The sequence below is a fragment of the Ictidomys tridecemlineatus genome, chromosome 2 (genome assembly GCF_052094955.1).
Source record: "Ictidomys tridecemlineatus isolate mIctTri1 chromosome 2, mIctTri1.hap1, whole genome shotgun sequence".
Lineage (NCBI taxonomy): Eukaryota > Metazoa > Chordata > Mammalia > Rodentia > Sciuridae > Ictidomys > Ictidomys tridecemlineatus.
The window spans coordinates 170,344,648-170,358,465 of record NC_135478.1 but is presented as its reverse complement, the minus strand read 5'-3'; positions in this window follow the sequence as shown (position 1 = coordinate 170,358,465).

Below are 13,818 nucleotides of genomic sequence, written 5' to 3'. Positions count from 1 at the left end.
ATTTCACTTACAAAGTAGAAAAGTAAAGACATTTTTTTCAAAAAAGTCAGTAATTTTGCTTCTTTAGAACAAAAATTTCATATGTGCATAACAAAAATTGAGTATGTGTTGCAATTGTTCACACTGTCATCATTGCAGGGGTAAAATGTAAACTCTGTATCTGTTCTGTCTTTATTAGAATATTTCGTGGAAAACCTCAGTGAGGGTGGAGAATATGTCTTTGAGATTAATGATATACAACTGCAGTTGCAAAGTATCCCATAGTTATTTAATAAATAAGGCTTTACAGTTGAACATATGCACACCACCCACAGTCACAGTCTTTTGAGAAAAACCAACTGCTTTTATGGATCTGTTGTATCTAAAACTCTCTTTCTCTTCACCTGGTAGTACAAAACCTTTTCTAGTATCTATTTTCACAGGAGAGGCAGGAGAGGGCTGTGTATGTGCCTCAGATTGTCAGGTGGATGCAAGGAGGCTCAGAAATAATAACCAGCTAGAGTAATGAATGCAGGGTTGTTAGTTATGGCTAATTGACTCCCATCTACAGTTGTTAGCATGGTCAAAGGCCTTTTCCTTATAAATTTCAGATTTTATGATTTTTCTTCTCTTCTTGGAATTTAAATGATTAACTAAAGAGTGGAGTATTAAATTGAGTAGATAAGGAATTTCATGGATCCTAGAAGATACATGTAAAAATATAAAAAAAACCTATAAAACATGTAACAAACTCAGCTCTTTTCTCTATGATTTTCAGAAGATAGAGAGGATGGGGAGGACACAAGTAAAGAAGGAATCGTGTATTGAATTTATTGGATTTATTTTTAGTCATGATACTTAATACTGTACAATTTTTAAGTGATAATTGACAATTCTAAAGAAAGACATACAGTTTCCATTTTCTTAACAAGCTTGACAAAACTCTTGGGTACACTTTTTTTCTTAATGGGTTGTGTCCATGGCTAATTGACCCAAAAGGGGCTGTAAGATGTAAAGGTCCTACAATTTTTTTTTTTTTTTTTTAGAGAGAGAGAGAGAGAAAATTTTTAATATTTATTTTTCAGTTCTCAGGGGACACAACATCTTTGTTGGTATGTGGTGCTGAGGATCGAACCCGGGCCGCACTCATTCCAGGAGAGCGCGCTACCGCTTGAGCCACATCCCCAGCCCCAAGGTCCTACAAAATTAATGGGCATTTTACAAAGATTGTTTTTTGTTTTTTTAATCTCCAAAAGCCCTATAAAAGAAGATACATGTATCCCAAATGAAGCAAACAAGAGAAGCAGTTCAGAAATTCAAGGTTTCTTCCTGCCTGGGGCCCTTCGCAATGAATTCAGGTCCGCCTATGCCCAAATCCGTGTATTTCCAGCTTTCAGTCACCCTTGGTGTATTGATCTAACAAAAAGTCTAGTAAAAAGGAAAGGAGAGTAGAGGCTTTTACTTTCCTCTCAGACTCCTTAGGTTCTGTTTTTGTTAGATGCTTATCATATTATCTCTGAAATTTGAAATACAATTGCAGGCACTGTGTTATAACTACAAAATAATAGACGGCTTGAGTACAAAATCAGTGTCTATTTCCCCTTCTATCTTTTAGAATAGCTGGAACTAAGATGATTAGTGAACAGCCTTGGCATAGAGATGGAGGAATTCAAGCAATGTAGGTAGAAAGGAATAGAGAATCAATAATACATTGAGCAGGAAAAAGACCGCAGTTATAAAACAAAATTATATAAATTATTTTATCATCATCATTATATATGTGGATTCTATTTCCTTCAAATGTCTACTTTATTACTTAGGAAAATGTAATGAATGACAACTCAAAAATAAATTTGCACAGTGGATTCAAGCCTAAAAAACAAGAAGTTCATCACTATTAGAGAAGGTCAGGTCTGATTTTAAAATTTCAAGTCACAAATTACCTGTTCTGCAAATTGTCAGCAAGGTTACTCAAAATGCCTTTTGTTCACTGATTGAAGGATAAAGGTTATGCTTTCCCCAACTCACATGGTTCATTTCACTACTGGGTCTGTGTTAACTGCTCATGCCCTTTCACAGATTCCCTCTCCTGGCACGTTACACTGCACTGTATGTCTTTCTTTTCCATTATTTGACAATCCCATGCTTCCTCACACATCTTTTCTCCCCTCTCTTCACCCCATTGCAAATTCTTTTTTATTATTCATCAAGACTCCCTCAAGTGCATCCTTTTTTAAAAAGGATGTAATGAATAAACTTTTTTCAATCTTTTATTGATTTTATTTATTTTTTAATAAATACACGACAGCAGTGGAATGCATTACAATTCTTGTTACATATTTAGAGCACAATTTTTCGTATCTCTGTATATAAAGTATGTTCATGCCAATCCACACAATTTTTCATATCTCTGTACACAAAGTATGTTGACACCCAATTCAAGTCTTCATACATGTACTTTGTATAATGATGCCCATTACATTCCACCATCCTTGCTAATCCCCTGCCCCCTCCATTTCCCTCCCACCCCTCTTCCCTATCTGGAATTAATATAATCCTCTCATGCTCTCCCTCCCTACCCCACTATGAGTCGACCTCCTTATATCAGAGAAAACCTTTGGCATTTGTTTTGGGGGGGGATTGGCTAACTTCACTTAGCATTATCTTCTACAACGCCATCCATTTACCTGCAAAAGCCATGATTTTGTTCTTTTTTAATGCTGGGTAAAATTCCATTGTGTTTAAATGCCACATTTTGTTTTTATCCGTTTATCCACTGAAGGACATCTAGGTTGGCTCCACAGTTTAGCTATTGTGAATTGTGCTGCTATAAACATTGATGTGGCTGTGTCTCTGTACTATGCTGTTTTAAAGTCCTTTGGGTATAGTCCGAGGAGAGGAGTAACATCTTTTTAAAAAATAATAATAATAATAACATTCCTTTTTTAAAAAATAATGCTAAGCAAAATTAATTAGGTCCTGAGGGTTCTGAATAGAGTTATAACTACATCATTTTTGGTGTCAAGTAGATTTTTATTTTAATCTCTAATCGCTAACTTACTAGCTAAATGTTTTGGATATTGTTTGATTTTTAGTTTTATTTTAAAATGTGAATTAAAACAAGCATCTTTAGGTTTATTGGCTAATTAAATACTATATTGTGTGTTAACATCTCTTTCCTTTATGTATTCACAGAAGTTTGTGTTTCTACCATATCACTTAATGTGTGAAAAGTTTTCAATTTTGACTCCCAGTTGCTCCAGATCAGGACAAAAAGATCTTAGATGTTTTGTAGGAGGCAGCAAAGTCAACATTTGGCCATCATGACTGCTGGATAGATACTTGCTCAATTAAACTGAACATTTCTTTCAATGATGTTTTTTGAACCTTAAAATCTTAAATAAAGTATTTTTGTTGTCACTGCTGATGTGATGTTTCAACACAAGAAATTTCATATAGTTTTCTTAAGTTATCACTTTCCAAGATTTATATAATTTTATTCCCAAGGTAATTACATTTATATTATCTCCTTCAGAGTATATTTGAATTTTGTTCTGAGTTTGTAAAAACTATGGGAACATTTAACTGCATTGATTCTTGAAAATCAACCCTTATTGAAACAAGCTATATAAGTTAATTTTAAATTCTCATTTTAAAATAGAATTTTAAGATAAAATACAGAAACTATATTTGAGTTCTCTGTTTACAATTTTAAGATTCCATGAAAATTCTATCATGGTAAAAACAAAAATAAAATAAAATTTAAAAACTAGTAGCAAGTCTTTGCACAGAATGGGGACATGTTATCTATTTCAGAAGTTGAATATAATTTCAATTCTTTTCATGCTTCACTTTAGGTTTGTTTCATTCTAATTTTCTTCTACTAAGTTCTAATTTACCATAGCAGGAACACAATCTTATGAGAACTAAATTCTCTATCTACTAGTTGTAATTTTTATATTTTAATTTATTCTATAGATTTTAGTCTCATTTTTTCTTTAAGTATATATTATATACAATAACCCATATATACATGAACTTAGATAATGCATTAATATCATGAATTTAAAAACTTTCTTAGAAAAGTATTCTTTAATTTATCCAAAAGTTTCCTTAAAAACTTTAGTTTAAAAAAGATTTATCAATTTTCAAGAAAAGTCTGTGGTCTAAAATTAAGGACAACTTATAAAACTATCATTAGTAATAGAAGTTTTTCAGTTTTAGAATATTGATAGGTAGACTAAACATTTTGTTACTGTTAACATATTATAGCCCAGTGTGGTGGTGCATGCTTATAATCCCAGTAGATTGGGAAATTGAGGCAGGAGGATTGCAAATTCAAAGCCAGCCTCAGCATCTTAATGAGGCCCTGAGCAACTTAGTAACATCCTGTCTCAAAAGTACCACTGGGTTTAATGTTGTGGGGGGTACCCCCCACAACAACAACAACAAAAAATATATGTTATATGCATTGATTTACAGAAAATCCACTTCAACTATGAAAGAAAACATTGGTTTGACCTCACAACTTATACAAAACACAAAAAGTTTACAAAAGGAGGCTTCCTGAAGAGGTACTATTCTGTGGCCACAGAATCAAGTGCTACTGTTGGATTTTTCAAACTCATTCCTCAAAGGTATAAATGTGCACCTGTGACCCCAGAAAAGTCTTTTTTATAATCACTATATGGATAATATTTTTTCTAGTGACCATCCCTTTTCAAAATGAACGATTCTTCTTCCTTTAAAATCCCACTCTTCACATTCCCATACACATACCTATAAATAACTTATTTATAGGTATGTGTATGTCCTCTTAAAGGTTTTTATGAATATTCTTTCCTTGAGATAAAAAGTTTTAAGAAACACTATTAAAATATATTGTCATTATATTGCAATATAAGTATACTAAAGGCATGAGATTGTTTTCATGGTATGCATTAGATTTATATATCCAGTCACTGATGCTGTTCTTTATCTGTTTATGTACATATGGACCACTTTGGAATAGTTCTAACATGCCACAGTCTTCAATATTGAGAATCATTTCATTATTTGCTTCCACTTAATTTAAGTCTCTTGAGTATGCATAAGCTCTTTGGTCACAATATATTGCTTCTCCACGTGATTTATGTTCTTTATATACCTAGGGTATGAATTGTGTAAATATAAGTGATATTTATACAGAATATACATATAAATTTACACATACATTTAATATACATATTAAATTAAGATGCAAAACCTTAGCTTGACATACAAATAAGTGTACAAATACTTTCCTCAAGCATGACAACCATTTATCAGGTCACAGTAATATTTTATATTTTGTTGAAGTTGCCTATGTATATATCTGTCTCACCCAAACAAGTTCTCCCTATTGTGACAGTGTTTAACATGGCTTCCTACAAACTCTTGCACATAAATACATTCAGCTACTCTGCTACCTACTCTGTCCTTTTTCTTCTACTATTCTGCTCCCACTCTCACCTCTGAAACAAACTCTTTAAGCCTGATGTTGAAATATTGATGCCTTTAAGGGATCCAAGACTTTTCTTCTTGATGCCAAAGAGAGGTAAAGACAGAAGATAAATATTTTATTTCCTATTTCTGTTACTTTCTAATTGAAAGCTAATTAGATGTTTGTGTCATATCTTAAGTAATTTTTTCAAGAAACAGATTCTTTGAATTTACAGCTTATACTTTGAGTATATCTATCCTCCCAACCTTCAACCAAAACTTTAAGTCAAAGGGAAACTAGGTAAGGAAATAAATCTGACTGAAACAGAGGAAAGACAAAAGTTCTGGCCTTAGAATCTTTACCCCTTCTCATTCCTTTATAGTAAATATATGGAATCTAGTGATGGGGTGCTGGTCATTATTATACAGTGCTGCTACATCCTCTAGGTTGTTTTTCCCAAGCAGACTATGACCATGTTGTTTTTGACAATATCCATGGCCCTCTGAATGATGTCAGAATCACTTGGGAAATCATGGATTGAATTTTGAAGTCCTAACCCACTTTATTTTTTAGTAGGTCTTTCTTTATATATTTTTTAAATTTTATTTGTCCTTTTTAGATATGCATAACAGTAGATTGTATTCTCACATATTATACATACATGGAGTATAATTTATTCTAATTAGGATCCCATTCTTTTTTTAACATTTGAATCAGATAGGGTATAATTTCTCATTTTTCTGAGTATACAGGATGCAGAATCACAAAGTGTAGGTCTTTATATACCTATTCAATATATTTGAATAAGCATTTCTTATTTGAAATCTCCAACTTAAGAGATTAATGTCATTGCCAAACCATTCCTATTAATAATAGCCTACATTATTTATGAATATTCTTGAATTAATGTTCAAGAATATTCATAAATAATATTAATAATGTATCTGATGGAAGTAAATCCCAATCTCTTCTAGAAAGACCTTCCTATAGTTTTTTTTTTTTTTTTTTTAAGAGAGAGTGAGAGAGGGGGACAGAGAGAGAGAGAGAGAGAGAATTTTAACATTTATTTATTTTTTCTTAGTTCTCGGCGGACACAACATCTTTGTTAGCATGTGGTGCTGAGGATCGAACCCGGGCCGCACGCATGCTAGGCGAGCGCGCTACCACTTGAGCCACATCCCCAGACCTAGTTTTGGTTTTCTTGTGTTTTATTTGCTGAAATTCATGCTGTGATCATTTGTTTTCACTTGGAAATTGGGAACATAAGCTCTTCTGAGGTGGAACTTTATTTGGGGAATTCTATTGTTGGATAAACTATAGGAAGGTCCTAACCCACTTATACCTCTGATTGTGACCTTATTTGGACATAGGGTCTTTGCAGCTAAAATTCAGTTAAAACATGGTCATTAGATAGACCTTTAATCCAACATGACTGAAGTCTTTGGAAGAAGGCCATGTGAAGACAGAGGCAGAGTTAAGAGTTCTGACATCACAAACCAAGGAACACCTCTGGCTACCAGAAGCCAGAACAAATAATTAAGGAGCCTCCTCTAAAGGTTTATAAAACCTTTACTTTGAACTCCTAAACCAAGAACTAAGAGAGAATACATTTCTGTTGTCTTAGACCCCCAAGTTTATGACAATTTATTATAGGAGCCATATGAATGAATGCTGTATACTACCTGTTAAAAATTAACATTTTGTGAAACAACTGGAGGAATTCTGTATTCTCTATGAACTTCAGACACCTGAGTTGTTAAATGTTATTAATAATGTTTCTTCCCAGAATTGAGTATCATAAGTTAAATTTTAAAAATTACAAAATATCTAATATGTACTAATAGTTAATGATTATTTCATTTTCTTCCTCGATAATTTCAACCTTTTCTGAATAAATTATTTAAAATTTCTCAATTCTATATTTATCAGTGAAACTCTCCGAAGATGTGTCATCTCTTAAAATTCTCAATAAAATGAAGAATTACACATATTTATTAGACATCAGTATAAAATTATTTGTCAAATATATAACTATGTGTGGATAGATACAGTAAAGGTTATATACATATGATGTTAAATTTTGACTGGGCCACAGTGCCAAGATATTTGACTAAACATAATTTTAGATGTTTTTGTAAGGTGTTTGAGAGAGACTAAAGTCAATGGGTTGAAACCAGTGGGTATCTCATTTTTTTTTCTGAAATAATTCACTTTTCTAAACTTCGATTTTCTTGCTTCAATCTGGGTTAATTATAAATCATAGGTACATTTTTATGTAATGTTTCAGGATTGAATTCTCTATTTTTCCGAATTCCATGAGTCTACCTTCTTTTTGTTGTTTGTTTACCTCCTGATTTTTTAACACATACTAAGGAACTTCCTAAGGATGGCTATGTGTTAAGTTATAATAGGCTGCATTAATTGTATGACAACAGCTATCATGTCTAATGTTCTTTCTACATATTCCAGAATAAAGTTTGGTCAAATCTGAAGACACTGTAGCATTCTCTTCCATCATCCAAATCTGTTGTTAAGTATTCTGATTTTAGTTTGATTATTAGTCTTTTGTGGTCAATCAGCTCTCTCTTTTATTTTTTATTGGTTCTTTTTATTTATACATGACAGTAGAATCCATTTGGATATAATTATACAAGTATGGAATATATCATTCTAATTCGGAACCTTTTCTTGTAGGATCCCATGTTTGTGGGATTCACTGTGGTATAATTGTATATGCACATAGGATTTATTCCATTGCCTTTTCCTATTCCCCTTTCTTTTCCTTCATTACCTTTTGTCTTATCTATTGAACTTCTATTTTTCCCCTTTCCCTACTTATCATGGGTTAATATTGATATTTCCCCATATTAGTGAAAACATGCACCCTTGGGTTTTTAGGTTTGACTTATTTCACTTAGCATGATAGTCTTCAGATTCATCCATTTACTGGCAATTGTCATAAAGTCATTCTTCTTTATGGTTGAGTAATGCTTCATTGTGCATATATACTACAATATCATTTTCCATTCATCTTTTGAAGGACATCTAGGTTGGCTCCATAGCTTAGCTTTTATGAATTGACCTGCTATAAACACTGATGTGGCTGTGTCACAGGGGTATGCTGATTTTAAATCTTTTGGATATATACTGAGGAGTTGGGTAGCTGGTTCAAATGATGTTTCTGTTCCTAATTTTTAGAAGAAACTTTATACTGGTTTCCAGAGTGGTTGTACCAATTTGCAGTTCTACCAAAAATGTATGAGTGTACCCTTTTTTTCCATATTCTCACTAACTCTCATTGTGAATTGTATTCTTGATAATTGCCACTCTGACTGGAGTGAGATGAAATCTCAGTGTTGTTTTAATATGCATTTCTCTAATTGCTAGTGATGTTGAACATTTTTTCATATAATTGTTGACCAGCTGTATTTCTTCTTCTGTGAAATGCCTGTTCAGTTCCTTTGCCCATTTATTGATTGGATTATTTGTTTGTTGATTGGTTGGGTTTTGTTGTCAAGTTTTTTGAGTTATTTTTTTATTCTGAAGATTACTCCCCTATCTGAAGTGTAGGTGGCAATGATTTTCAGCCCTTCTGTAGACTCTCTCTTCACCTTCTTTCTTTTAGAAATTCTTCTTTGTTTGTACTGAAATTTTGTAGTAGTGAAATATTTTTCTAAATGTCTATTTTTTTTACATCCTCTGCTGAGAACTTAGGCCTTTGAATCTGTAGACTAGTACCAATACCTCTCAGAAATTATTGCTTACTAATTCCTTTTAAATTCTTTTCCTTGTAATTTCTTTTTTTCCACTTTCTGGAACTCTTTATTAGTTTTTTTGTTAAGACCTATAATCCCATGATTGATCTTGAATCTGTTTCATGCATTATAATTTTTTAAAGATGTTTTCTTTACTTTGTCTTCTACTTTGGAAATGATGAATTCTGAATTTCTAAAAGATACCTTTTATTGTCCAATTACTTTTTTGTCACAACCTTCTATTATTTTATATTTTCTTTAAACACCTAATGACTATTATATTTCCAGATGTTTTCTCCTCTTCTATGAATTTTCTCTTTCTCAGGGTCATTTTTTACTTTGGCTTTTTCATGTTAGGGATGTCCCTCAACTGTTCTGTGGAAGTGGGTCATCCATTTTTGTGGGTTTCTGACTATAAGTTTTTCTGGTGTGCAACTGCCAGACTTTGCTTTAAGATAAGCTCATAGGGCTGGATTGCTAAATATCTGGCTCCCTAAATATCAGAGTACAGATACTTTTATTTTGGGTGATTATACTCACACATGCAGCTATCAATAAAAGATTAAGTTTTGATTGTAGAGTCAAAAAGTTGTTTTTTAAGTGTTCCATATTCAGTTGTGGGAAATGGAGCAGGTCAATCATTCCACCTACCACTTCATCTCCCACCTTTTACAGCAACTAATTTCCAATCCTAGACCTTCCTGTACTTTGGCAGCACATAATGACTCTCTCACCAGCTGTCACGTTCTTCTCAGTTCTCTGGGTCACTGATTTTCCTATCCCATCCCATTGTAATAGGACCACTTCACCATCTGCTTTCTCTCTTCTAGAAAAGTTAAAAGCCCTGTGGCCAGTCCCATTCTGCTCACCTTGTTTTTTGAAAATTTATAATCTTTGCAAATCCCTTTAATACCACATTAATGTCAAGTTGGAAAAAATTTATATCCGAATGTTCCTTGTACAACTTAATGTAAAGTCTCATTCCTCCTCTTTCTACCCCTACTACTTTTTGTTTTGAACTGCTGTTCCTCCATCTCACCTCAACATTGGTAAAAAAATTTTTTGGCCCTGGGAAGATTTACTCACTATGAGAAACACAATGCTTATATAACTGCTCCCCAAAGACCTGGCTTATTAGATTCTGGCTGTTCTAAGAGTTCACTCCATATGAGAAGATAGACAATTCTAAAAATGAGATGCATTGTGTGTGGTATTGAAAAGATTAATTATCATCTCTCATCTAATTCCTGGCCCTCGTTCCTCAGATATAGAATTAAATACAAAGAAATTGATGTCCCTTCCTGAACAGTATAGAAACTCAGCTAGAGTTTCTTTTTCATAATTTTAAATTAATCTCAATATTATGATCAGCCAACAATATATTTTTAAGCATTTTCAAGTCTTTCTGTATAACTTTTGCAGAAATGGTTTTGGTCTATGACTAGAAAGAATATCCTGTGATTTATCCACATAATTATTTCTATAATTCTTTCTACTTAATGCCAGGATTGGGCTTCATTATACATTCTTCCCCTTTATTCAATAAATTAATAAATAATTAACAAGTAAACATGTATGTATTAAATATTTTCATGTAAAATTTTTCATGCATTCTCCAGTCTTGAAGACTGTGTCACTACATCCTCGCCTAAGAATATTTTTCTTTATCACCAGACAGTATAATTACCTTTTCATGTGGAGAGGACCAGCCACTTCCATGACATTTTAATGGATTTTAAGTGGATTCTGACCCTGACCTTATCTTACTTGTATGTATTAGGCCCATGTCCTTTATTCAGTTAAGTTGTGTGAAACAAAGAAGCTGGTACTAACTTACCTTCCATTTGTTTTGTTATGTAGTGAAACAGTATTTGTAAATCACTGTAACTCATGTTATAAATTAGTGACGAGACTGGATAGTTATTTTTAATTATGGCATAAAAAATATTGGTGAGCCAATTTTGCATAAGTGCATTTGAACTAAACACTCCATATGATTCCACTTCCAATGTCAGGAATGGCCTCTGCCTAATGTATGGTCATTTCAGTGAGTTCTAGGCCCCTTGTCTTTCTCCACTGGAGGTATTTATAGAGTTTCCTTATGTGACTGGCTGGTCTCTTTGAACTACTTATTATAAACACCTGGTCATCTTTATTTCTGTATATAAAGTAAAAGTCAAATTAAAAACAAATGCATAAAGGCAGATGGTTTGTAATCATTATATTTTGGTGGTGATAATTAATATTTATACAAATTATAAACAGACATTTCTCTTAATATTGAATATGTCTTTAATTTTCTTCTGAAGAGAAACCAGTGTTAGCGTCTAAACACATTTATACTTGATCAAGCTAAAATCTGGTCAAATTTTCTTTCATAACTAAATTATTTTCAATATTTAGAATCCTAGAATTAGAAGAGGGTTTTGAGATCATATTTCTAATCTATTCATTATATCTATAGAAACAGAGACTCAGAGTGAATTGTTACAATAATAAAATTTATATTGTGGCAGAGTTTAAGAGAGAACCTCTGTCTAGGGCTCTTTCCATCATCATTTTGTGTCCACTGTACTCCATAATTCAGTGATTCAGATATTCATTCTTCATTGGTACAAAGAACTGACAAATGAATAGATATATGCACAGATATTTCTCGATTAACATTGTGCAAGAATTTATAGAGTCCTAACATTTATAAGATCAAAGGACATTAGGGACCATCTAATCCTTTCTTTAACTCTTGTACCATGTATGTTATGTGTAATATTACTCAGGCTTCATATATTATATGAAGTATATGTAAACATCCTTTTAAATTCCAACTTATATACTACATGCACATTTTTCATTTTGATTTTATTATTGACTTAAAACTGCTGGTTAAGGACTTGGCATGAAAAGGCATAACACTTAACATGTTACATGAATTACCCAATTTCATTTCCACCGTGATCCTAAGAAACTTTCTTTTTTTCAACTAAAAACTAAAAGCAATTTTGAGGACACAGTCTGAGAGGGTGAACATCTTACTTTGTGTCTCACAGAGCAGGCATTCAAATTCAAGTCTATCATTCTCTACAGTTTGTATTGCTAATCTTACGTTTCCTTGGCTCTTTATACTTCTGCTCTTCAAAACTCCAAGCTTGTTCTCACTCTAAGGTCTCTATTTGATAGTTTCTTCTGCCTGGGAATGTTCTGCCCTCCATCCTAACATGGTTCACACCTTCTAGTAATAGATCTCAGATGAGATATCAGGTCTTCAGAGAGTAGTTTCTGTTTATCTATTTATATCATCTATCTTCTATTTTCCTTTCTTCCCACTGGAATGTACATTTCATGAGAGCAATGCATTTATCTCCTTCACTGCTATAATATTCTAAGTCCAATACCTCACATGGAGTAACAAAAAATATGACTTGCATCAATAAATGTATTCACATAAATTTTACAGACCCTCAGCATTTTCTATGTTGTTATAATCTCACCATAGCTGTTAATAAAAATTTAACAAAATAATTTATTTTCAGTTGTAGCCTATTATATTTTTAGAAGATGAATTATAATTTATTTAATCATTCTCTTTTTCTATTTTTTGAAATATTTGTTTTCAATTTTTTGGTGCTCTTCAAGTTTCTCAACTGTATACTACTGACATTTTGGAGTAGATTGGGGGTGATAGGAGGCTGTCCTTGGCATTGTAAGATGTGTAGCATTATCTTTAGTTTTTTATGAAATGGTACCCAGTAATTTTGCCATCTCTGAGATTTTAAAACAAAACCATTTTTCAATATGGACAAAAATCTTTTGGGGACAAAATCACTCCAAGTTGTATATCTAAATCATATTGCAATAAATATCTTTAGATACAAAGCTTCTTTCCATATTTGTAAGTATTCCTGAAGGTAAGCATCTTAAATTCAATCTATAGATGGAAATGTAGAGGTTTACAGAATAAAAAGAATTTGCCAAGGTTACATAGCTATAAAGAAGCAAAACTGGAATTTTATTCTCAGTGAGAATGAGTTAAAGGATTTGTTTTAAGCACTATGTTTCGGCACCCCTAATGAAAGCTCCATGTACTGTGGTCCTAGACTATACAGTATTTTATTTCTTGACCCTCTCTTCTGCTTACAGAACATGCTTTTCTTTCCAAATTGTCTCTCCTCTTTTACTCACCACTCCCTTTGTTTTGGTCAGATTCAGCCATAGTTGACTCTCCACCAAAGACACAAGGTTTATTAAGGGAGTGTCTTTAGGGGACACTGCTTAGGAAGCTGGAGGAGGGAGAAGAGTGAAAAGAAGGAAGACAAACAATGGTGTTGGTACAGTCTCAGGCAGAAGGTAACAGCCTGATTATGGAAGGAGCTCTGAAGGATATGTTCTGCCTTAGAATTAACCCAATCAGAAGAAAGGGAGTTGATTTTCACAGTCTCTGTCAGTGTAAAGGGGTAGAATATAGAATACTCACAGAAACCTTAAATACTGCTCACCCACAGAAATGGTTAAAAAGAAATCTATGAAGTGCTCCTGTAGGGTCCATTATAGGCATCTCGGGTAACGAGTTACCTCCACTATGAAATCTGCCATTTGCTCTGCTTTCACTGTTGTAGCCAGTTCTAT